We start from the raw sequence: 25703 nt of genomic DNA, 5'->3' as shown, positions 1-25703 counted from the left end.
ATTAATGTTTTAAAGAAGAGTAATACTTAAAATCTGTTCTGTCAGGATCTGGGTGGCTCAGTCAGTTGGGCGTTGGACTTCGGCTTAGATCATGATCTCATGATCTCATGAGCCCACGTCGGGCTCTGTGCTGACAGCTCAGGTCCTGGATCCTGCTTCAGATTCTGTGTCTCCCTTTCCCTCTGCCCTTTCCCTGCTCGTGCTCTGTCTCTCTCTCTCTCTTTCAAAAATAAAACATTAAACATTAAAAAAATAAAATAAAATAAACTCTGTTATAGCAGACTATATGCTACATAAAACAAAATATGCATCACTGTTGTAGTGCTGTGGCCTATAACACTACTCAGCTCACAGTAGGTGTTCAGTGACTAAATGCATGGCATATAAATGAATGAGTCGAGGAATACATTCACTCATTCGGCATTTCTGATAAGACCATTCTCAAAACTGCAGATCCCCAATTCCTTAATATCCAGGAACAGGTTACAAAATTGCACAATAGAAATACAGAAACTCAGCAAACTGTGAAAAAGTTGCCTCAAAACAAAACATGTCAAGCGAATATAGTGATGAGTTTTAACTACATTTGAAAATTATGCACAAATAAATATCTATGATCTAATTCTATTAAACTGTATCTATAGAGATTGTATAGAAAATTGGAAATATGTGTAAATTATTTTCTGAAATTCCTTTTCTCTTTGGCACACTTTATAGCAATACATTTAATATACGTTGAGTAAATAGAGAAACCACAAACAGGTATTTGCCACTATAGCAGGTTAATATTATGTTAGAAAGCAGCTAATATAATATTAGCTTGCATAGAGGTAAACATCTTTATTTTTGCTGAGCACTTAGTATGAGAGATACAAAAATGACAAAGACCAAGTCCTTTGTAGTGGGCAGGACTGGCCAGTGACATGGGTGGCTCAGATTCAGGGAGAAGAGAGACTCCAGGATAGGTTCTAGAAAATTCTTCAAGTGGTGACCATGGGTTTTGCGGATGGTCTGGCTGACAGCAGTGAGGGGAAGTGTTTTAGTTCCCTACTTGGTCCAAGAGAACTCTTTTTGAACAGGTGCAGTTCACCTGGGGACCTCGGACTGTGGCTCACAGAAAATTATCATCATACAACTTTTACCTACCATAATATTTTCAACTCCTGAAAACTACTGTCTCCTAAAAACAGGGATGTGCACCTATTGAGCACCTACTATACGCCAGGCACTCAGCTGGACATGTTACATGTGAAACCAAACAAAAGGCTTCTGAAGGAGCTCCCAACTGGACAGTGTTCAGCAAAAATGTAACAGTTATAAAGTAAAGCAACCTAGTTCAAGTGTGAGCTGTCTCTGCGATGGTATTCCATGGAGCCATTTTGAAAATAATGTGAAAGCTGTATGTAGGCTGATGTGCACAGAAGCTGCCACAGTGGCTGAATAAAAAAAGATGACAATATGTAATGATTCCACTTTTGTTAGACGTTTTACACAATATAAATATATGCGTATATACGTACTGCTTGCATGTGTAGAAAAGCACTGGGAAGTGGGGGGTGACAAGGGTATTAACGGCGTCTCTCTCTAGAGAGGCTTTTTATTCTTTAATTTTTTGCTTGACGACAGTTTCTGAGTTTTAGATAATGAGCATGATTGTGTTATAATAAGGGGGTAAGTAAATGTGAAGAAACCCCTTACGGGAGAAATCAGTCAATCCAATCAAACTGTTAGCCAATTCATCATGGGGAAAATTAAAGCAGCCAAATCAATGGGCATCATTTAGAGATAATGGGCCGCTCACCGATTTGACCAAATATTTTAAAGGTATTCCTTTGACATTTCATTCCAGTCGTGATGGATTATTTTTGTCACATTTTAACAAGCGCGTATTTATTTATTCAGCTTGTGTGCCAAGCACCATGCTAGAAAACAAGGGGACATGGCCTCCAGAATTCACGTGCTAGAGCGGACGAGTGCGTGTGTCCCCTCCCACTACGCGAATAGATACGCAAACAGACCCATCTCCCACAGATGGCAACCAAATCACATATGAGAAATGAATGATGTATTTAACATGCCTACATTTTCGTGAGTGTGCCAGCAGAGATTCCTTTTTAATGAAAATGTTTTTTCTCAAATGTAAAATTATTTAATAAAATGCAAATAATACTTCAAAAATCCTAACAAAATCCATAACAAAGGAAGTTGAACTGACTTGAAATGTACCATCCCGACGCAACTCCTGTTAATTAACTTTTTGGTGACAGTCTTGTTAGCTGGTTTTCGATATGGATTTGTTCACAACCAACCATCTGTATTCACCTGGGACTGAGAGGTTTCCCTGGACGTGACAGGGCTTTCGGTACAAAAACAGGGACTATCCCAGGTAAAGTGGGACAGTCAGTCACCCTAGATGAGTGGGTGGATTTATAGTATCATCTCCACGTCGGCATAATAAAGCGTTTCATCTCAAGGATTTGCCATGACTCATCTAAACAGTGCGTCGCTGATGGAGATTTAGATTGTTTCTAATTATAAGCCATTGTTTCTATTATAAACCATCTGTGATGAACATCCTTACACATCTATCTTTGCATCCTTGACAATGATCTGTTTGGGATTAATTTCTGGAAATGAAGTTGGTGAGTCAAAGAGGATGTACCTTTACAAAGTGATCCATACTACTAAACCCTTCTATTGAACATTTTACTAACTCCTACTTTTAACCAGTTGAACATGAGACTATTTCCCCCGTATCCTTGTCAAATCTTGTTTTGCCCATCTTAAATCCTTTCCAATTTGATGGGCGATTTAGTTCAAATTCTTTTTTTTTTATGTTTATTTATTGATTTTTGAGAAAGAGGGGGAGAGAGCACAAGCAGGGGAGGGGCAGAGAGAGAGGGAGACACAGAATCTGAAGCAGGCTCCGGGCTCCGAGCTGTCAGCACAGAGCCCGAAGCGGGACTCGAACCCACAAACCGTGAGATCATGACCTGAGCCGAAGTCGAACGCTTAACCCACTGAGCCAGCCTGGTGCCCCTCTGCTCAAATTTTTCATGCACGCATTCATCATATGGCGAAAGTATATTTTTCCATCAAAATAATCAAATGCTTTATTATGAAATATAATTTCACATTTGGTTTAAAAAAGGTCTATGGTGATATAATTTACAGAGCACAAAAGTCACCTGTTTCACGAGTCCAAGTTGGTGAATTTTAGTACACTTAGAGTTGTCAGCCATCACCACGCCCTCCTCTTAGGGCATTTCCGTCACCCTAAAAAGAAACCGTGTGCCAGTTTAACAGTCACTCCCCATTCCCTGTGTAACCAGAATCAGTCTCTGACTGCCTGTCTCAGAATTAAAATTGCCTAGTGTAGCGTAGGGTGACCTGCCCTGGTTTACCCAGGACTGATGGATTCCCAGGGTCACAGGCTGTGCAGCTAAAACCAGGACAGTCCCACCCAAACCTGAAGTCGGTCACTCAACCACAGTGTTTTCCATAAACCCAATGTTCTGGCCTCCCTTCTCCTTCCCACGTTTCATCTGACCTCTGCCAACTGGAGTGGCATGATTTGGTGAGTCAGGGCAAAAACATCACTCGAAGGGAGAACCCAGGGAAATCAAGTTCTCCGAAACATTCCGAGCCGAAGAGAATACAGCAACGAAGCACTCCGCGAAGAGCTCCTTCTGACTCAGAAACAACTGGCCGTCCCGGTGAAATCACTAGGACACAATGGTGATGCTTGTTATTGGATGTCCCTCACACGCAACCCATTCGATGCAGCCATAATGTTGGGAAAGAGTCAGTACTGCAGCCGTACCAAGAACCGTGGGGAGGCGAGACGGGTATTGCAGGACTCTGGGAGAAGTAACTCCTGCATAAGATGTGCCACAGGACTGCCCCGCATCCTCTCGTCTCCTCCTTTACCACCCCCAGCGGGTGGGTACCACTACTCTCCCGGGCAGATGAAATCCCCTGTCCAGGGCACAAAGCTGGGATCAGAGGCAGGATTCCACCCAAGTCCCCGCCCAACACCAAAGCCTAGCTGCCCACCGTTACCCCACGGTCTCCCGGAAGCAGGGAGGACTAAAAAACCTAATTCGGAATGTAGGTAGGAGTAACTCTCTCTGAATTTACATCCGTTTCTCAACAAAGACAGAAACATAAAACCACTGTGATTTTTTCCCCCCCCAAATGTCTTCTCTCCATGAAAGAGTATTAAGTTGAAGTGGGGGACGTGGGGGTGGGGGCTCAGGGATTTGCAAGTAATAGGGACGCCGATATAATTCAAAGTAAAACTGATTTAAAATTTTGCTAACATTTTTTATGTTTGCATATTTCACACTTACAGCATACCTTTAGTCTTATTTACAGTTTTGATTAAACCTATACTTTGGTACTTTACATAGTATATAAAAATATAGTTTTATGTAAATATTTCTCAGGGAGATCTGTAAAAGTGTCTCCTATAATTGATATGACATTTCAAAATACAGTCGGTGTTCCAGAATCAGATACATTTCCTGGGCCTAATGCTAGAAGGCACCTCACATTTATATTTACTAGTTTTTAATTACCTCATTATCTATAGTTGTGAGTATCTCTGATTTACCCAGACAAGAGATCTGGGGAGTAATATATTTGAAGTTACTGGATAATTTCCATTTATCTTTGCCTGAAACTTTTCTCCTTCTTAGAATAATGGGAGGGGAGAGAGAGAAAATCTCAGCCTTGTTCTCGTACCTCCAGTGGAGACAGATCCCTGTGAAACCTGCAAAGCCTGGCTTGGCGGCAAAGTTGGATGGAAACTATAGTTAATGTTAGGACTTACTGATTTAAAACCTACACCACTGAAAATGAATGCAAAGACATCCAATATGTCCAATGTAGCATTAGTAGATTTCACTGGTAACTATCACCATTTAAATGGTGGTGTGGGAGAACCACTTGAACATGGCTTACGTCTACTTTACCGGTGTCTGAGAATGAGGAGGTGAGTCTCCTGGACATAAACAATCTGTGTTTCCTGGCATCGTATGTTGTTGTCTTCTGAATGCTCTGGATTGTGGGCGGATAACTAGCAAATCATACGTTTCTGTTTTTTAAAGCCACGAAGTTTGTAGTGAGTTGTTACAGCAGATGATCAGATTTGTGAAAGCACAGAGACTGCTCGGGGACTACTGAAGTGGCTTGGCTGGAGATGCGATTAGTTTGGGCCAGGAAGTTGGTAGTGGGTTTACAGTAGGGCTTCTCAACCTTGGCACGTTGACATTTTGAGCCAGAATGCTGTCATTGTAGGGAACTAACTGTCCTGTATCCTGCCAATCTTAAATCTTTTCCAATTTGAGGGGCAGTTTGGCTCAAATTCTCAATGCATGCACTCATCTTGTGGACAACGGATTCTTTTTCCTGGTTCCCACCTACTATAGCACCTCCCCACGGGGGTGAGAACCTAAAATGTCTCCAGACATTGCTCAATATCCTCTGGTGGGCAAAACTGCCCTGGTTGAAGACTTCTGAGTTAGAACTGGACGGAACACAGAAGGATAGAATGGTGGAATTAACAGGATGCGTTTTGCTTAACGCCATGTTTTCAAAAATAAACAAATAGTAGGGGCACCTGAGTGGCTCAGTGGGTTGAGAGCTGGACCTCAGCTCAGGGCACGATCTCAGGGTTTGTGAGTTCGAGCCCCACATCCTCTCGCTGTCAGCACAGAGCCTGCTTCGGATCTTCTGTCCCCCTCTGTTTGGCCCTCCCCCACTTGTGTTCTCCCCAAAATAAATAAATATCAAAAATAAACAAAAGCAACTCTGTAATCAAGTTCTATTTTTTTTAAGTTCTAGAATCATTCTCCAAGACATAATCAAGAGCCGTCTTCCTCTAACCTGCCCCATTCCTCATCTGCCCTTTCCCTCAGTCATAGCAACTGTTCTCACTGTCAGTTCTGCAACTACAGGGCAGCTTGTGTCCAGGGCACGCATGCCTTCACAGAGCACTTGCATGGGTCTCTCTAGGACCGAGAATGAAGAGTCCCGGAATGTGGGAAACAAAAAGAAAATTTCACAGGCTCAGATCAACCGTGATCTTCCCTTTGGTTCTCCTTTTATTTTTTCCTAAATAATAGCTTTATTGAGATGTAATTCACATATCATAAAACTCATCCTTTAAAAATATACAGCTGAGCAGTTTTTAGTACATCCACAAGGCCGTGCATCTATCACCACAATCTAATTCCAGAACATTTTTATCACCCCACAAAGAAACCTCGTACGCATTAGCAATCATATCCCCGTGCTCCTCTCCCTCCAGCCCTTGGAAGCCACAAGTCTATTTTCTGTCTCTATAGATTTTCCAGTTCTGGACATTTCACATAAATGGAAACATACAATAGGCAGTCTTCTGTGTGCGGCTTCTTTCATTTAGCATAAGGTGTTCAAGGTTCACCCACGTGGTAGCAGGTATCAGTACCTCATTCCCCTTTTGCAGCTGAATTGTTCTCTGCTGTCTGGACAGACCATATTGCTTATCCATTCATCAGTTGATGGACATCTGGGTCGTACCCATTTCCCTTTGGTTCTTATTGGTGAGTTTGTCCCCTGACGTGATCGCGTGGACTGAGCCCCTTCGAGGTATAAACAAATTAAAATTTCCCAGCCTGACCTCTGTCTGAAGTAAAGGAAAAATTGATTCTTTGATTCAACATGTATTATTAAGCACCTAATATATGCCAGCTTTAGCGCTCTGCATTAGATCCTGGAAATACGATGATAAAAAAACAAAACCTAGCCTTTGCTCTCAGATGTTCCATCCTAGCAGGAGGAAACATGCCTGAGCAAACAGGGCAAGATGGAAACTCATTGATTCAACCTGCTGTTGAAGATCTACCACATGCAGGCACCTCGCCCAGGCTGTGTAAACGTGAACGGAGAAGAAACAGGACGTACATTTCCTACACTCGCGTTTCCCCGGGGGAAGCTCAGACACACAATTATGGGAGTGAAGAGGCTTAGGGCAGGCCACCGCAAACTATGACAAAGTAGCATATTGGTTATTTTAAATTCTTTTTCTTTTTTAAGTAGGCTTCCCACCGAGCATGGAGCCTAACCCAGAGCCTGAACCAACGACCCTGAGATCAAGATCCCACGCTCGACGTACCTGGGAGGCTCAGTTGGTTAAGCATCTTACTCTTGATTTCGGCTCAGGTCATGATCTCACGGTTTGTGAGTTTGAGCCCCGCATCGGGCTCTCTGCTGTCAGCACAGAGCCCGATTTCGATCCTCTGTCTCCCCCCCCACCCGCCTCAAAATAAATAAACATTTAAAAAAGAAGAAGAAAGAATTTGACACTCATCCAACTGAGACACTCAGATACCCTGCACATTGATTATTTTAAATTAAGGTTACTTGAGAAACAGCTGGTGGAAGAAGGACACGCTGACCCTCCGCTCTGTCCCCCTAAAAACAGAAAATACATCTCCCATGTGAGAGGTACCCTCCCTGCACCAGGGGGTAAAGGGACATCCTTATTGCCAGAGGTAGAGAATTCAGGGCCAAGAAGGCTATCTAAAGAAACCTTGCTCAGTTTCTGCGCTAATTAGTACCCAAGCCTAAGTGTCTCGGTCTTGTCAGTTCTTCACAAACTTATTATTTCTTTGTCTAAAACAGCCTGCTTTGGTTACTTCTTAGGCTCCGTATCTATGAGCCTTCCATGCGTGCAAAATTAAATTTGTGTTACTTTTTCTCCTGTGAATCTTTGTGCGAATTTAATCACTAGACCAGCCAAAAGAACCATGAGAGCAGAGAAGACTTTTCTCCTCCCAGACAGCAGGTTGTGCTGAGGGCTATAATAAGCGTCTGAGCTGCAATCTTTGGGAGAAGGCAGTAGGGAGAATAAAGAAAGGGAGAAAAGCCTTCAGAGAGGAGGAGCACTTTGAATTGGCCCCTGCAGAGCACTCACATCTGTGGAAGGAAGAGGGTCGGGAGCCCTTGTGTTGAAGAGCACAGGCCTCACCTCATCCCCACCAGCCTTAGTCTGGATCTAGGACTCCTCCCACATGGCTCATAGTCTTGCTTTTGTCCTGTGTCCCCTTTGGTGTCTGTCCCCTCCTACCCATCACCACCAAGTCTTCTGGCTCTCACGACTTGTCTCCTCTTTGATCTATCTGGACGTAGAAGGCTGCCATGCTCACCAGACCTTAACCCTTCTCTTGTAACTGTCCCAGAATTGAACAGCCCGGGTGTTCCTTTGTTTGGGCATAGCCTCACCTGGGTCCTCGGTGGACAAGAAGGAGGCAGCCCTCACATCTCAGAGAGGAGGGGACCCAGGGGGCCACCCTAATCAAAGCCCTCGCACCCTCTACTTCTCCAGTCCTGCCTAGGAAGCATGGTCTGGAGGCAGACATCCTGGCCCAGGATCCCAGCTCCATCAATGAGTTGGGCAAGTTAGTTAAGGCTCAGTGTTCTCACATGAAAAATGGAAATAAAATTTAATCCCTGGATACCTGTTCTAAATCAGATCATCTTAGGTAAACACCCCTCATGAGGCTGGCGTACAGCAGGCACTTGATAAATGTTAGTGCTTAGTTCCTATTAAGCTTCCATAGCTTTTATGGGGTTATCTTTTTCAGTGTTTTTCGTTTGTTTGTTTGTTTGTATTTGCTTTTTTGTTTTTGAGAGAGAGAGAAAGAGACAGAGCATGCACAGGGGAGGGGCAGAAAGAGACAGACAGAGTCTGAAGCAGACTCCAGGCTCTGAGCTGTCAGCACAGAGCCTGACATAGGGCCCAAAACCACGAACCGTGAGATCGTGACCTGAGCCCATCGGACACTTAGCCAACTGAGCCACCCAGGTGCCTCTGTTTCCATGGCTTTGAAACCCAGCACCAAGAAGCTACAGAGACGACATGGGCCTGAACATATTGAAAATAGTATCCCTTTCTTTTAGAACTCAAGACACAATCACTATTTACAGGATAATATTTAGATGTTGTGGCAGCATTTAATCTTAATGATCTGTGGACGCGAATAAATGAAGCTTAACAATCAAAGCAAGTTGAGCCCCAGTGTGTATTCTATACTTGGGCATACTGTCGATTCAGATAAAGCAGTGCATACAAACGCGGCCAGCACCGACACCATTGCCCCCCACGTTCTCCTACAGCATTTCGGGTTTACAAAACACAGCCTGCCTCCTGCCTGATTTCCCAGGAGAGCAGGAGACCCAGGACCCCAGGGCCTGCATATTCTTTAACATTCTCCTCCCCTGCCTGACCACAGTCCCTTTTGGAATATAGGTAACTAAAGAGCCATCCACGTGCCGAGGTGGAGCACTTCTCTCTCTAAGACACTCAGTGCCTTCTGCTCCCCTGCCGTGGCCCCTGTGGTGACCCTTTGGCCAATGAAGTACAGCTGGGAAGATATGTGGTCCCTGAAGTCACACTGCATAGGTCCAGATTCTGGTTTGGCTTCGCCCAGCCAGGCAACTTTGTACAAGCTACCAACCTCTCTGTGCCTCAATTTCCTTACCTGCAAAATGGGGCAGTTTCAGAATATACTCTGGTTTAAGTTTATTCATTTTGAGAGAGATAAAAAGCACAAGCTGGGGTGGGGCAGAGAAAGAGGAAAAAGCAAGAATCCCAAGCAGGCTCTGCACTGACCACGCAGAGCCCAATGCAGGGCTTGAACTTGCAAACCGTGAGGTTATGACCTGAACCAATAACAATAAACAGCAATAACCACAGCGCATAACCAATAAACAGTACACCACAATATACTTTGTTATTACATTCCTTCAGCGTTGACAGGGGGGTTGAACTAGACAACAGTGTGTAAGGACAGTGCTCAAATGTTAGCACTTCCTCTTTTCCCCACCCAAATTCCATCAGAGCCTAGAACAAGCCTTACAATGACACAGTCGACTCTCAATCACATATTCACAGCCTCTCTTTGCTGATGACGAAGGGTCTGGGGCACTATCTGAAGCAGGATTTTCGTATCTCTCTAGAAATGTCTCAAGAGGAGCAATAAAGAAAGAAATGAATTCTTAGGAAGGAAGGAAGGAAGGAAGGAAGGAAGGAAGGAAGGAAGGAAAGAAAGAAGGAAAGAAGGAAAGAAAGAGAAAGAAAGAAAGAAAGAAAGAAAGAAAGAAAGAAAGAAAGAAAGAAAGAAAAAATCTTTTGGGTTTCTGGAAATAATCTTCACTGATATTAGCAAAACAAGGCAGAGTTCATCCACACTCCATTCTTTAAGATGGTCAGGTTCCAAGCGGCTATGCGGTATTGGGGGGGGGGGGCCTAAATGCCATTCAAATTATCTGTCTTATTTTATTTCAAGTCATACTGAAGTGAAAAATATTTTTACACAAAGCACAGTAATTTATGCAGCAACCGCCACATAATGATCAGGTTCAATAACAGATAATTATATAGAAAGTACTTAAGTGCTAACTATGTACTTTTAAAATGTTGCAAAAGTAGGTTCATAATTAAATTATAATTACAAGTAAAAATCAAGACAATGATTATTCCCTGAGAAATTTGCACATTTTTATTTCCAGGATTGCAGGCAGCTTCTCTCACACTCTGATTCATTTCTTTTGTTGGTAGTTCCTCTCCGATCCAACTCGTTTTGCATGATGGATTTCAAATTTAAAATTAACTAAAATTATCTTGCAGATTACTAATTACCATATACAGTGATTTCAATAGAATAGCTGGGTTGCCATTAAAAAGCAGTTTGTGAACATATGAGTTTGAAATTGTCTAAGATTTATAGTGAGGAGAGGGAGATTACTGGCTGATCATCTAATAGAAATTTAGCCACTGGCGGAAATTGAGAAAGTCCTAATACAAGTTATGAACTACTTATGGGGGTTGGGGGCACATAGCCGTGAAAATGGCAAAGCTACAAACTTTCTAGAACTGTGTATCACTGAGAACTCGCCCATTTGCAAGTGAAAGAAACATACCCAATTGGCCAAAGGAAAGAGAGAGTGTGAGAGACAGAGAAACAGAGATAGAGACAGAAAGGAGGAGGGGGAAGGCAAGGAGGAGATGACCTACAGTAAGGGAGGGAGAGGGGAAGAGATTCATTGATTCATAAGTTCAAAAAGTTTAAGTATAACTTCACCCCAGGACTGCCTAGATCCAGAGTCTGAAATAATATCATTAGGGTTTAACTTCTTGCTCCGTGCAGCCCTCAACCCAGCATCCCTCTGCAGTCACTTTTCTCTCAGCCACACACTCTCCACATGGTGGAAAACGGCTGCCAGCAGCACTAGACTCACATCCTCAAAGCAGAAGAAGCCCACTGGAAGATGAAGGCTTCTTTCCCAAGAGTTTCAGCAAAAGTCTCAGGTCTTAATCTCATTGGTTCAAAGGAAGTAAGTCCCTTCCCTGGACCAATCTCTGCAGTAGTCAGGGCAATGCTGTACTCTGATTGGCCAAATCTGGAGCTAAGGGGGAGTCATGCATTTATATGGTCATGAACTTACTAATATTTAGGGGGTGAGATTCCTGAAGGAAAACTGAGCTGTTGCTTCCAGATGTAACAGGAAGAGATGACTGGATGCCTAGTGCTCTCTGGATGAACAACCAACTGACCAGACTTTGTCCCCCTTCTCTACTCTGGCCCTGCATCTTTATTAGATAAAGGAACTTCATCTCTGCTCATCTATTCCTTGCCCTAGAATGAGGACTCCCGTCATTCAGTCAAATCTAGGCATTTGATTTGACTCCTGTCAATCAGCCAACATATGCTTTACAACATGGGCCAGAGAAATTCTCTACATGCAGATCTGATCATGGTAGCATCTCTCCATCACCACCTCTAACCCTAACTTTTTACTATTTGAACATATGAAAAGTAGAAGAAATAAAACAGTGAGTTTCCATAAATCATCACTTAGCTTCAGAAATTATAGCTGTTTGCCAACTCGGTCTATAACCTCCATCCTCTGCATTGATTTATTTATTTTTTAACCAGAGAATTTTTTTTTTTAATTTTTTTTTTTCAACGTTTATTTATTTTTGGGACAGAGAGAGACAGAGCATGAACGGGGGAGGGGCAGAGAGAGAGGGAGACACAGAATCGGAAACAGGCTCCAGGCTCTGAGCCATCAGCCCAGAGCCCGACGTGGGGCTCGAACTCACGGACCGCGAGATCGTGACCTGGCTGAAGTCGGACGCTTAACCGACTGCACCACCCAGACGCCCCTTAACCAGAGAATTTTAAAGCAAATTCCCAGTATTCCCATTCTAGGTTCTGTGGCTGGCCTAACAGTTAAATTGACACACAATAGATTAACAGGAAAAAAAAAAAACCACATTTAATTTTGTATGTAGGGAAGCCCCACGAAGACATGAGAGGTTCCCTGAAGGTCAGGTAATTGAGGCTTATACACTATCCTGAACTAAGGAGGAGGGGGCAGGGGTCTGGAGGCTCAGGGGGAAGGGAAGACATTTCACAAGAAGATGAGAAGAGCAGATATTTGGTAAACAAATGTTTGCCAGGCCATGCAGATAAGCCTTCCTGATATAAAAAGTTAGTTTTGGTGATAGCTCTCTTCCTGGTACAGGCCCTCTGTGTCAATTCTTTTAGGCAGTAAGGGGGAAGTCTGAGTCGGCCTGGCCTTGATTGTCTTGAGCTCTGAGTAATCCACATGCCAAAGTGGGACATTCTGGGCCTGTGTAGCCTGAACCCCCTCCAAAGCTTCTCTAAAACGTGAGCTCTTGACCAGCACGCTGATTAGGCATTGAATCTTTTGTTCCGGAGAAGAAATACAAAGAGGGGGGTGGTGGTGGTGATTTTTCCTAAGTTTTCACTTTGAACTTAAAAAGATTTGGATATTTCTTTTCAACAGACGACGATCTCCTTTCGTGTGATTCTCAACCCCCCTTCTTCGGGGCCAGTGGCATGACATTCTGTTGTGTTCTCGTTAGACAGCAAATATTGCCAATGTAGATTAGTCACAATAAATTACCAAACTGAAATGTAATTAAATATATGCGGGGCACCCAGTCACCCTCAACTGCTTCCCCACATGTTGATGTGGTGTAAAATGACTCTAGAGCAAGTTTTCTTGTAACAATTAACTAATCTGTTCATTTGTTTCCAGTTTATCCTAATTACAAAGCAGCATTACATGCCTTAGCCCAAACAGCAAACAACAGTATTAATGAGAGGATAATTCCTACAATTTGGGGAAGATTGTACAAACAAGTTGGAATGCCTGCTAAATCTCTACTCGTGTTCAAACACACTTCATCAGACTTATCAAAACAGCAAATCAAGCTACCACTTAAAAATAGTTCAGTTCAAGCAGCCATACTCATCAGAATATTCATTCGCTTTGAAGAATAACACTCAGTGCAATAGCTTTTAATCAGTTCTAGGACACTCTAACCTCGGGGGTTCTGGGCAAGCGATGTCTTTATTATGCTTCCATGAGATCACTGGGCTTCCCAATTGAATTTGAAATCCATTTGCTGCACAAAGATGTGTAAAGATCAAATGCCAGGTAATGTCCTCGGCCAAGAACAATTAGCAAACTCAGTTCTTTGCCACTTCTTTTATCAAGGAGAATCATTGGTCTGCTTTAAGGGATATGTTCAGTCTCTATGAAGATTGCTTGAACGCTTCGGTGGGCACGAGCAGATTCTACATGTTCAGAAATCCCTAAGAATGAGTGACCTACACAGAGTTCATGACAAGGAATCAAACCCAACCACCATTTCCGTGAGCAGATATATTAAATAGGTTCATAAAGAATAATTTCAGGGATCATAGCAAAATTGATTTACATTTATTAAACATCAAAATTAAGGAAATAGAAAAAAAACAAAGCTATCCTCCAAGCCACGGACTAAGTTGTTTTACCTGTGTGTTCTCACTCTACCTTTAAACCAACAGAGATCGGTACTATTGTTGTCTACACTTAACAAATCAGACCAGGGGTCAGAAAACCACAGCCCATGGTCTGAATCTGGCCCACCAACTATTTTTCTTTATATTTTAAATAAAACTTTATTGTAACACAGCCACGTTCATTCCCTCACCTATTGCCCAGGACAGCTTTCTCCGTCTGAGGGCAGACCTGAATAGCTGAGGGAGAACCCATCTGGCTCACAAAGCCGAAGATGTTTATTACCTGGCCCTTTACAGAAAAGTGTGCCAAATCCTAGACTATGCGTAGGAGGCTCAGAAGAGAAGACATAAATTACAAACTGGCTTCAGGTCTACAGAGACATGATGCGAAATTAAGACAGCGGTAATTTTGTTTGCTTAATGCAGAGATCTGTGTTTTTAAGGCCAGTGAGGGCAGGGAGACTTCCGATTCCCAAAAGCTATTTTGAAATCTCTGACTCTTCTCTCCCCACTGCACTGGGGAGCTTCATCCACACGAATTTGTCCAAACCCCCTGGCACCTTTCCCAACTTCTTGCCAGGCTTTCTCACCAAACTCTGGAGCTGGTGATTTGATGATTTGCTCTCTGACTCTTATTTCCTCACTTGGCTTCTTCAACTTGGCGTCTTTTCTGCTACTGACTCAGTCTCTCATCTCCCAGCGGGACCGTGACTCCAGTTTCAGTCTGCGCACCAGATTTTGGCCACCAGCCTGAGAACGCTCTCGTTACTGCCCTTGGCCTGCCCTTGGCTTCTTCCTCCCCATCTTGGTGCTGACGGCTCAGATGGCCACCACCGCACCACGAGAGTCCACGTCGAACACCAATTACGTAGACATGTTTTTCAGTGTATTTTTTAAAAAGAAGCTTAAATTTTATAAGTGCCTTCCCTGGCTGACCATGTCCTGATGGCAATCACATCGATTTTGTCCCACCTAGATGCTTGCATGGTACTCAACAACCACATAATACTCAAAAGGAGATGGGAGTTGGCTAAGGGACAGAGACCAGCCATGTGTAGTAACCTTGAAACTCACTGCTTAAACATGACTCAATGACAAATCCTCCTGTTCGAGACCTGCTGTGACTTTATAGACATTATGCTATTGTTGTTCCAACTTCCTCTTTTAGCCAGCCCTCCACTTACAACTCTCAGAACCTTTAGTCTGGGGATTACATCCTCCTCCCTTGCCCTAACACTTCCGCATCTTGGTGTTCTCTCGAAGTGTAACTTGTTGACCTCCTAAATCATCTACTCACAGAAGCCCTAACTTCCTCACCATACATCTTGAGAGAACAGATCTTCTCTTTTCAGCCACTGGTATATTAGGAAAGGAGAAAATCATGGGTTCAAATTCTTCTGGAATAAAAAGGCCATGTCTCCCTTCATCTTTTATCATAGAGGACCGCATACAGAAACCTTGAATAACTCCACTTTACGAACAATGCAAGAAATTTTCAAGGACGAGTCTGATATTACATGATTTTTTGCCACTTATGCTTAATGGCTTCACAACCCACCCAGTGGAAGGGGAAACACCACTAGTCCTGTCCTGGGACAGGACGCTTGCTCCCTGAATCTGTTGCCCATGAGAGTGATGAGTTGGTGATAGCAGGGTGGTAGTCTGCCCCCAACAGCTATCATAGTGCCTGGCACCTAACAGGTGTTCAAAAACTACATATACAACAAATGAGTGAATGTAGTAGGAATCAAAATGGAAGCTTTGGCTTCAGAGCTAAGACATAGAAAGAACATGGATCAACTCTAATGCCCATTGGTACGGCAATGACTACAGAAACTGTGGCATTGCTCACGGTATAGAATGTGGAGCTGTTTAAAGAGATGGGAGATACATAATAAGAGACCATACAGAAGAGGTAACTCACATATACACATATATTATTACTTTTCCTAGGTCTATAATTGAGTGGGGGAATAGAACATAAGTTCTAGGACATGAATGGCATGATGACATATATATAAACACAAAAATTTTTAATTCTATATAATTTTCTATGTAACGTATATGTATACAGATAACATCTAGAGGTGTATTCCTAACAACAGTTACCTCTTAAGGAGGGGGAGAGTGGGTCAAAGGAGACAAGCTTTATATGTCATGTTTTATTTGTTATATAGAGAACATTTGTCTTCCTTAGGCAATTAAAATCACTTTTTAGGAGCAGTAAATGGCAGGCACCTGGGTGGCTCAGTAGGTTAAGCGTCCAACTCTTGGTTCCAGCTCAGGTCTTGATCTCACGTTTCGTGAGCCTGAGCCCCACATCTGGCTCCGCACTGTCAGTGCTTGGGATTCTCTGCCTCCCTCCCCACCCCCAATAAATAAACAAACAAATAAACAAACAACAGCAGTCAACGGGAGATGATCACACAGGCCTCTCTGGTTCAGCTCCATTATCAGAAGACCTGCTATCAATAGGCAAAGACAGGGCTGCCCCATACAAAGCCCCTATCTGTGCTCAGCCTTCCCAGAGCCTCTCTGATCTTTCCCTCCGGCTTACTCACTCCTCCCAAGCCTCTTGCTCTGTCAAGTGTCTCTCATTTCTATCCCACCGACTCATGCCAGCTTCCACTCGCCCTCTCTGCCCACCCCTGTCTGTCTACATACACCCCCAGGATCCCAGTACCCAACCCTGCAAAGCTTCCGGAAGCCATTAATCCAAGGGGAGGGTATGTGGTTCTAACAACACCATGCACATGGCGAGACCAAAATGTGAGCAACGGTGATTTGCTAAAACATAAAAAGCACTGAGTTCCTTTTCTAGGTATTTATTTTCATGCATTATCCCACTTAATCTTGACGACGACCTCTTGAGTCATTCCTATTAGCACCACCGCTTTGTAGAGGAGGAAACTGATCACAAGGTGACAGGATCTGTAACTAGCAAAGTAGGCTTTCAAATCCACGAAATCTCACTCCAGCGTCTTTGCCCTTAACCATCACCATTTCGCACTGTGCCGGTCCCAAGAAGAAGCAGAAGCTAAGGCAGGAACCCGCAGGACAGGTGTGCGGGGCAGAGGTCAGATGCGTCACGTTGAGCCACAGTAAAAGAGACGATTTGGAAGCTAGATTGAGAAAGAGGAAAAAAAAAAAAAAAAAAAAAGAGCTACACTAAGGTGTTTGGATGTTGTTTATTAGCAAGGTGAAGCCACGAAAGCCTTATGAATCAGGTGGTATTATAAATCCTGTGCTTCAGGAAGATTAACCTGGTACAACGGATTGGAGAAGAGACACAGAAAGAGACCATTTGGAAGTCCTCTATTAAAGTAGCCCAAGCATGACGTGATAAGGGCTTAAACTTGCTGGCAGAAAGAAAGGATGAGTTCGAGATTACTTAAAAAGAGCACCTTTCCTCCGTATTTTGTCCATTCAGTCTTTATGTTGCAAGTTTGTATTTTTCCTCCAACGGTACACAAAGCTACCCACCGACCCCCCCCCACCCCCACCCCCACCCCCGCTGCTTTTGGAATTTGCTCCAATCCTAAATCCCTTCCACTATATTCAAACTTTGCTGTGCTTAACATTAAGCTGTGGTGCAGTCATATATTACGATGCCTGAGAAATATTCTCAAGGGCTCCAGTGCAAAAGGAAGTTGGTGATTCAGAGCAGGGAGCATTAAGGTTAATTACCTAATAATTTACTACAGTGAGTGCATCTGGAGACATTTTGATTTTCACTAATTGTGGTGTTAAACAAAGTAAACAACACTTTGTTCATCTTCCAGCTGTGGAAATGTGTCAAGGGGAACCTTTCCTGTGATTTATAACCCCTTGGTTTACCCTTGAGCACAGGCCACTTGATGGGAAGTTGGAAAGACCAATGGTTTTGCAGGCTCCATGGATTGGTTTAGTAAAGATTTCCCTTAATGTGACTGTAAGCTGACCAGCCTTTGCTCCACCGCTGGCTGTGACATTCAGAGAAACCAGGCACGAGCAATGCTAATGTGATTTGATGAGTCTTGGAGCAGCTGTTGTTAGTACGATCACCCTCTGTGCATGGGAGAAGGTTTAAGAAGGAGGGTGGGATGGGAACGCTAGAACAGGAACAGTTAGAATAAAATGGTCCAAGCGTCCTCCTCTCCATCTAACAAGAGATGATCAGTACTACTCTAGGAATTATTGTGTGACTTAAATGTGATACCTCATTTCTATGAGGGCATCTGAGAGTTTTGCAAACCCAACACCCTTCCTACTTCCCTCGATTTTCTCTTACCAAATTCACTTTTCTTCTTCTCTCAGCCTGAATAATTTGAATGGGGACTGACTCCCCATCTCTGGCTTCAAAGACAGACATTTGACCTCAACTTGGCCACAATGAGTCAGTTTAAGGGTGCACACGTCACCCGATCCAGACCAATTGAGCCAAATAAGGCCCAACTTAAGTTACCTTATTTTACTTTTCAGCAAAAGAGGAATGTTCAGTCTAAATTACTAAAAGAATTGGACACCAGATCAGAACAGACAGCAGCCACATCACCACCACAAGAGGAAACCCCAGTTAAGGAAGTCAACCAGAGGAACACCCGATTAAGGAGGCCAACCAGAGGAACCCAGACCGAGGCCCTGAAAGGAGGAAGATTGGGTTCTTACGACAGAGTTTCTGGATCCAACCATACCTGAAGCTAGAATATACTGAAACTCTGTGTTTCATAAACCAATAAATTACCTTCTGTGCTCATGAAAGTCGAAGCAAGGCTTTTGGAACTCGTAGCCTACAGAGTTCTGGTACTTGAAGCAAAGCTTTAACATAGTTTGTGATACATTAGACGGCACATAAAACTACTTCTTACCACTGAAGGCTCCGATACTCAGCCCAATTCCAAAGCCATGTTTATTTTCCAGATTAAAATGGCAGAGGTCCATGGAAAGGGGATCCATTTCCTAGTTTCTGATGTGGTTCAAAATCAAACAAAAGCTCCTAATTTAGATCACCTCTTTGAAATAATAGAAAGGCCCAAAGGTGTTTAAAGTAGCAGTAATCTGGGGAGGGGGAGTAGATTAAAAGCAACGAAGGATCTTGGCCTTTGGTCAGATGCCTGGTGATCTAGAGGCCATTCTGTCCTGGCAATGTCAGCCTAGCCATTGCTAGCACAGAATTTAATCTCCTCGAGGACGGGTACTTTGTTCATTTATGCCGTCATAGTGTAAAGTTTCACACGTTTCATTTCTTACCTTTCAGAGCTCATTCCTGTCGTCAGCTCTGTACAATAACCCATAAGACACACATCCTCTGACCACGGTAGTATTTGGAGCTCCACTTTCCAGATGAGGAAGCCAAAGCTGTAAGAGATGAAGTGAACAACAAAGTTTCATGCCATGCCCCAATCATTTGCTCAACCATTTGCTTACTTACCAACCCCCCCCCCCCCCCCCCCCGCCCGGGACAACTATTTAGCCTTTTGGAATCTCTCATCCCTCGTCCCTGATATTACCATGACAACATTCCCCACCTCACTAGCTCCTGCAGTTTTAAAGATGATGATGGATATAAGCACATCTAACACCAAGCCCCGATACAAAGGAAGAGTCTAGCAATGCTTGTTAACTTGGAATCTGTGGGCATGAATCGAACACCTGAGATGAAAAAAGTGTTGACTGGAAAGTTCTTCCTGGAAGACCTCATGTGATACACACTAGAAGTGTGTCAAGAATATTCTAGGTGGCCTGTTGGCATCAGCAAAAAATCAGAAGTGATCAAAAGATCTGCCCATAGACAGACACAGCAAAGTAAGCACATCCCCACGCTATAGAAATTTACCAAGCAACTAAATAAAAAGTTAGGCAATGCAGGGGTGCCTGGGTGGCTCAGTTGGTTAAGCATCTGACTTTGGCTCGGGTTGTGATGTTGGGGTTGTAAGTTCGAGCCCCACATCAGGCTCTGTGCTGGCAGCTCAGAGCCTGGAGTCTGCTTCAGATTCTGTGTCTCCCTCTCTCTCTCTCTCTCTCTCTCCCTCTCTCTCTGCCCCTCCCTTGCTCATGCTCTGTCTCTCCCTCTCTCTCAAAAATGAATAAACTTAAAACAAAATTTAAAAAATGTTAGGCAATGCAGTACACCCTGATACAGCAAGATCTAGAAGACATATTTTTAAGCAAGAAAAAAACAGTGACAATTATATGCATAAAAGAATAAGCAGCACAGATTTGCAAAAGACATGCCTGTCTCCTTCCAAAGAATATACATGGAAATGCACTTGAAGAAAGGTTTGCAAGAACACACACACCACCAATGTTTCAAGTACTAAATTGAGTGCAAGGGTCAAAAAAAAGAAGCCAGTCCTATCTACTATATTTTAATTCTTAACAAAGAAAATCTGACCGTGAATTACCGATGCAACTAAAAATTAACAACAAGGAAACACTTGAGGCGGTGGAAAGTAACCTCAGGTTGTTTCTAGCTAAAGATCAACTCCTTGATCTACACAGCGCTAAAATAACTAAGAATAAGTAGGAAAAAGACACATCCAACCACTTGCTGAGATCAAAAACCAAAGGGTGAGAAACAAGCTGATTGACTGAATTCTTTTTGCTTTAAAATTTTCATTTTATTTTATTATTATTATTGTTGTTGTTGCTTTGAGCTGGCTGTGTCCCATATACACAGTGCAATTATCTTTCCTCAAAACATCATCACTCAGTGGAATGATCTCATCACGTGAAAAACAGGTTTGGCACAATCGTTGCATATTGTTGGGAAATTATCATCAACTTTCTTTTCTCTCGAAAAAAATTTTTTCACAATGACACTGATGAGTTCTGTTGTTTTCCATATAATACTTTAACCCAGTTTAAATCCATAGTCTGCATGAAGTCCTTGAAGAGTGACATTAATGGAGGAAATATCCTTATAAGACAGAGCGCTGAATCCAAAATACGATTCTGCAGGACCTACCCCACGTGAACAAGTGCAGATTCCCCCAGCGCTCCCCAAGCAACTTGCTCTTAGCTGCCCCACACATACCCCTGCTGTGCAGTATATGAGTTTCTACTCTCATAAACCCTGCTTCTGGAGCCCCAAATCACATGGGCCAGTTTGCAGAAGGGGCTCCAAACCCACATGGCAGTTTATTCTCTCCCCTTGCCTGACTCTGCCCACTCTACTGGCTTTGGATACCATGTTTTGGCTGCACAAATGTATTTCTTTAGTCCAAATCCCCTTTCCTGAATCTTCCATTCATATGCCCATGGCTTCTTTGACGTCTTTACTTGGATGATACGTGTGCATCTCAAACTTAACATGTTCAGAATGTAAACTGTGATTTTTTTCTCTCCTAAATCTCTCCTTGTTTCCCTTATCTTAGTAAGTGGCCCCAACATCCAAAAGGTGAGAGTCATCTCTGACTCCACGGTGTCCCCTATGTATCGCCCATATTCACAGGCCCTACTGGGCTGACCTCCAAAGTGTCTCTCAAATCCATCTGCTTTCCTTCTTCTGCACTATCACCAGGAGGGAGTGGGCCACCACTGCCTCTCACCTGGTCTAGGGCCATCCCTCCCCACCTCATTCTCATTCATCCTTGCCCCCCTCTTTCATACGATGTCACTCCTCAGGAGCTCCCCTCTACTTGCTACATGGGATGCTACCTGATTCATGAATCATTTAATACAGCCAATTAGATCTTCAAGCGAAAAGAAAAAACCCAACAAAACACAGTATCACTCCTCTGCTTCTAATGTCCTCAAAGACTTTCCACTACACCTACCTTAAAACCCCAGCTCCTCACTGGAGGCAGCAGGACGAGAGCCTGTATAAATCCCAGACCGCAACATACATCCTGCTCCCTGACGTCAGCACACTGTAATCTATAATGTTCTCAAAAACAATCTCTTCTCCCTGGATTTTTACATCCCTGGTTCTTTTTTGCCCTTCCCTATCACCTCCACATAGAGCCTTCCACAGTGCCCTTTAAAAAATTTTTTTTAATTTTGTTAATCTTTATTTTTGATAGAGAGAAACAGCGCGTGAGCGGGGGGGAAGAACAGAGAGAGAGGGAGACACAGAATCCAAAGCAGGCTCCAGGCTCTGAGCTGTCAGCACAGTGCCCGACGCGGGGCTTGAACCCACGGACCGCGAGATCATGACCTGAGCCAAAGTCAGTCACGCAACTGACTGAGCCCCCCAGGTGCCCCACAACCACACCCTTTAAACTAGGCTCCACCTGTTGGAAAAACCACTTTGCTTCCTTTGTACCACCAGTCACAAACTTTATTTACACTACCCTCGTGTTTATTTCCTCATTATCCATCGCTCCCACAAGAGCAGGAATCTTCTCTAGCTTATTTATGGCCGTAGACCCACTGCCAACCTGACCCAGAGTTGAGATGCAAATAATAGTTTGTGGAAAAAATGATTCAGAAACCCATTTATGGAGTCCGGGGCTACGTGTTCAACACTTTGACGGGGGGTGGGGGGGAGGAAGTACTTTATAAAAGGCATAGAGTTAAAAGCCTCATCTCTGCCCGTAAGTATGGTGTATTCTATTGACGAGACAGAATCTACCCAGTGAAAAGGTGCAGCCAACAACATAAGCCAGCAGATGCTTGAATATTCAATATAAGTCTTAAATTTTATGCTTTTAGTCATGTGGAGTTGGCCAGAGGAACTTCTGGCAGAGCAGGACATACAAACACTATACTTACAAATAAAAGGGGTAAAGTCACAAAAGTTGGAGAGGTGAGAAATAATGAGCCCTGGGGTACTGAGGAACAGTTTTATGGAGGAGGCTGAATTTATACCAACCTAAGACAGGTCAGAATTAGTGGGAACTACTCAAAACCACCTAGAGCTATAGCCTGATGGTCCTGGAGTAATGTAAAAAATAAAGAGCCCTTCGCCTACCAAATAGCAAGACATTTTATTCTCTCTCCAGTATCTCCCGTACCGTGGAGTTCTGGCAACTTCCCAAATCAACGCAGAACTAGAATGCTGTCTAAGACTTCTTTAGCTCTCCCAAACTCCAAAGTCCCTCCCCCCCACCCATCATGCCTGCATGGTCCCCTGCTCCCCAACCCAGTGACTGACTCAATTGTACTATTTTCTTTTTTTTTTTTAATTTTTTAGCGTTTATTTATTTTTGAGATAGAGAGAAACAGAGCACAAGCAGGGGAGGGGCAGAGAGAGAGAGAGAGAGAGAGAGAGAGAGAGAGAGACAGAATCCAAAGCAGGCTCCAGGCTCTGAGCTGTCAACATAGAGCCCGACACAGGGCTTGAACCCACAAACTGTGAGATCATGACCTAAGCTGAAGTCGGACACTCAACCAAACTGAACTGCCCAGGTGCCCCTATTTTCTTGAGGCTGAAGAGAGGGAAGGAAACCCTCTCCTGAGAAACAGTCAGCTGCCATCTCTGCCTTTTGTCTGGAGGGTTCTCCTCTCTCATCTTGCCCCTGCCAGCTCTAGCCAGTTTTGGATCATTGGCCTCTTTCCATAAGCAGTGCCGAGTTGGGACTTGGCAAGACAGCGAGGGCCCTACACTAAACCTCAGGAATCTTCCCAGCTAGAGGCAAACACATGTTCTCCATCTTCCCCACCTCGTTCACCTAGAGCGGTGACTGGTCCAAGATCCAAGGTCTTGCCTAACAGATGGATCCTGATGCAAAGTAACTTGGAAGGAATGGGAAAACATAAACAAATAAGAAATGCACATGTTTCACCACTCAACTATTTCTCTTAATAATAACTCCAGGAACCAATGGGGGAGGGAGCAAAGTTCAAACGTCCTCTATCTCTTCTGAGTCCACAGCTAAAATTCTTTCCATACTAGACCCTCATGTGATTAATAAGAATACAGATCAAGAAATCAAGGCGTATTCCAAATGAAGAGAGGGAGAAAGCTTGGATTGAGGGAGAAAGCTCTACATTTGGTGTGCTCAAAAGACAGTAAGGGGCAAAGCCGGCTCCAAAATGTCCATACAGGAAAAGTGCAAGAGTGGCAACTTGGTTGGAAGGGTGTACAAGAGGAACGGACGTCAGCCGTATCTGCATGGAAAGCACACGGCTGTGACACAGACCACTTGCTTCTTTAGGCTGGCGGGACTGTGGGAAATTACAGAAGGGACTGAATTTCCCTCCAGCCACCTCATGGCACTACCACTGATGAAGAGACAAGAGACAGGTGTAACCAAATTGAGGATGCCCACTGGAGTAGTGCGAAGGGAGGGCTGGAGACCCCAGGCAGAGGACAAGACAAGCACAGGTGAAGGCCTGGAATAGGGTGGGAACAGTGGGAAGGAGAGGGAAGATCCAGGATGCCTTCCAGGGGGGAATTCAATAAGATGCAGTGACTGGATGCATTTTGGAGATGACAGAGATGAGCGAGTCAGAAATTCTCCAAGGCTGCGGGCTTGGCAGGCTGAGTGTATGTCAGGGAAGTCAAGAGGAGATACGAGGTTTGGGGAGCAGAGTGGTGAATTTGTTTCTCCACCTGCTAAATTTGAGGTAACAGCAGGATATACAGGTGAAAATGTCCAGTATATTATTGGAGATATAGGAGCCAGGCCCAGACAGAGTGCCTGGGATTTGTTAAAACAACACAGGCTGAAAAACTCACCTAAAACACACAGACACTGCAGTGCTTGGCTGAAGCCTCTGAAGCTTGCAAATTGTTCTCGGTTCTTTGCGATGCCCTGAATTATAGATATATAGCCCCCAAGGCGTGTGACACCCAGGTCTTTCTAAACAAATAGCTATGAGTGCAAAGATTCAAAGGGTCAAGAAATGTATAGGAAATCTTCCAGTTCAGTCTGAGTTTGGGGCATCTGCCTCCTACCTATATGATTCTTACCATATCTGGCTACTGCTATATATCTATCCATAGCAACACAGCACCTGTTTACTGTTATTAATTTTTCATCTTTTTGTAAATCAGTAGTGGATTTTTTTTACCTAAATAAATTTAATTTACAAAGCAGTACTACTGTGAGTGAAAAAAATAGCATCATTTTTTGTTAATAGAATACAATTGTAAAAATAGAACTAATGGGGGGCGCCTGGGTGGCGCAGTCGGTTAAGCGTCCGACTTCAGCCAGGTCACGATCTCGCGGCCCGTGAGTTCGAGCCCCGCGTCAGGCTCTGGGCTGATGGCTCAGAGCCTGGAGCCTGTTTCCGATTCTGTGTCTCCCTCTCTCTCTGCCCCTCCCCCGTTCATGCTCTGTCTCTCTCTGTCCCAAAAATAAATAAATGTTGAAAAAAAAAAATTTTTTAAAAATAGAACTAATGGGAAGGAAGACATTTGATTTAGCTGCTTGCTAACTGTTGTGGTGGGCATTTGCCATTTTTTACATACATGGCCTCTGAAAGTTCTTCCTTTATGGGGAAGTCCAACCTATAGGGCCTTGACTTCCATAATGGGTGCTGAAGAAGCTCACAGCGTCCTCTCCCCATCCCCAGGCAAGTGACTTAGACTTAGCCAGTCAGATGCTCTCGCTCATGACCTTGAAACTTAAAAGGAAGGAATCAAGAACGAAGGGATAGTCATAATGAATTCACACTGAGGGATCCAAACAAGGGTGCAAGGTTCAGTGCAAATATCACCCACATGCCCATGTAACCCATTTCCATTGTGTTTTCTTCCTTAATTTCTCAGATTTCTTAGACTTCCTTTGGTTGCAGATATGGTGAGTTGGAAAGCGTCACCCCCAAAAAATCATGTCCACTCAGAACCTCAGAATGTTTTGTTATTTGCGAACGTGACCTTGCAGGTGAATTTGCCTAAAGGTCATTAGAGGAAATCCTGGGTTTGGGGTGGGCTCTAAACCCAATGCTTGTCATCTCTATAAGAGAGAG

This window comes from Prionailurus viverrinus, chromosome A3 (genome assembly GCF_022837055.1).
Source record: "Prionailurus viverrinus isolate Anna chromosome A3, UM_Priviv_1.0, whole genome shotgun sequence".
Taxonomy (NCBI): domain Eukaryota; kingdom Metazoa; phylum Chordata; class Mammalia; order Carnivora; family Felidae; genus Prionailurus; species Prionailurus viverrinus.
The sequence above is the reverse complement of the archived record's forward strand: the minus strand, read 5'-3'. Positions refer to the sequence as shown.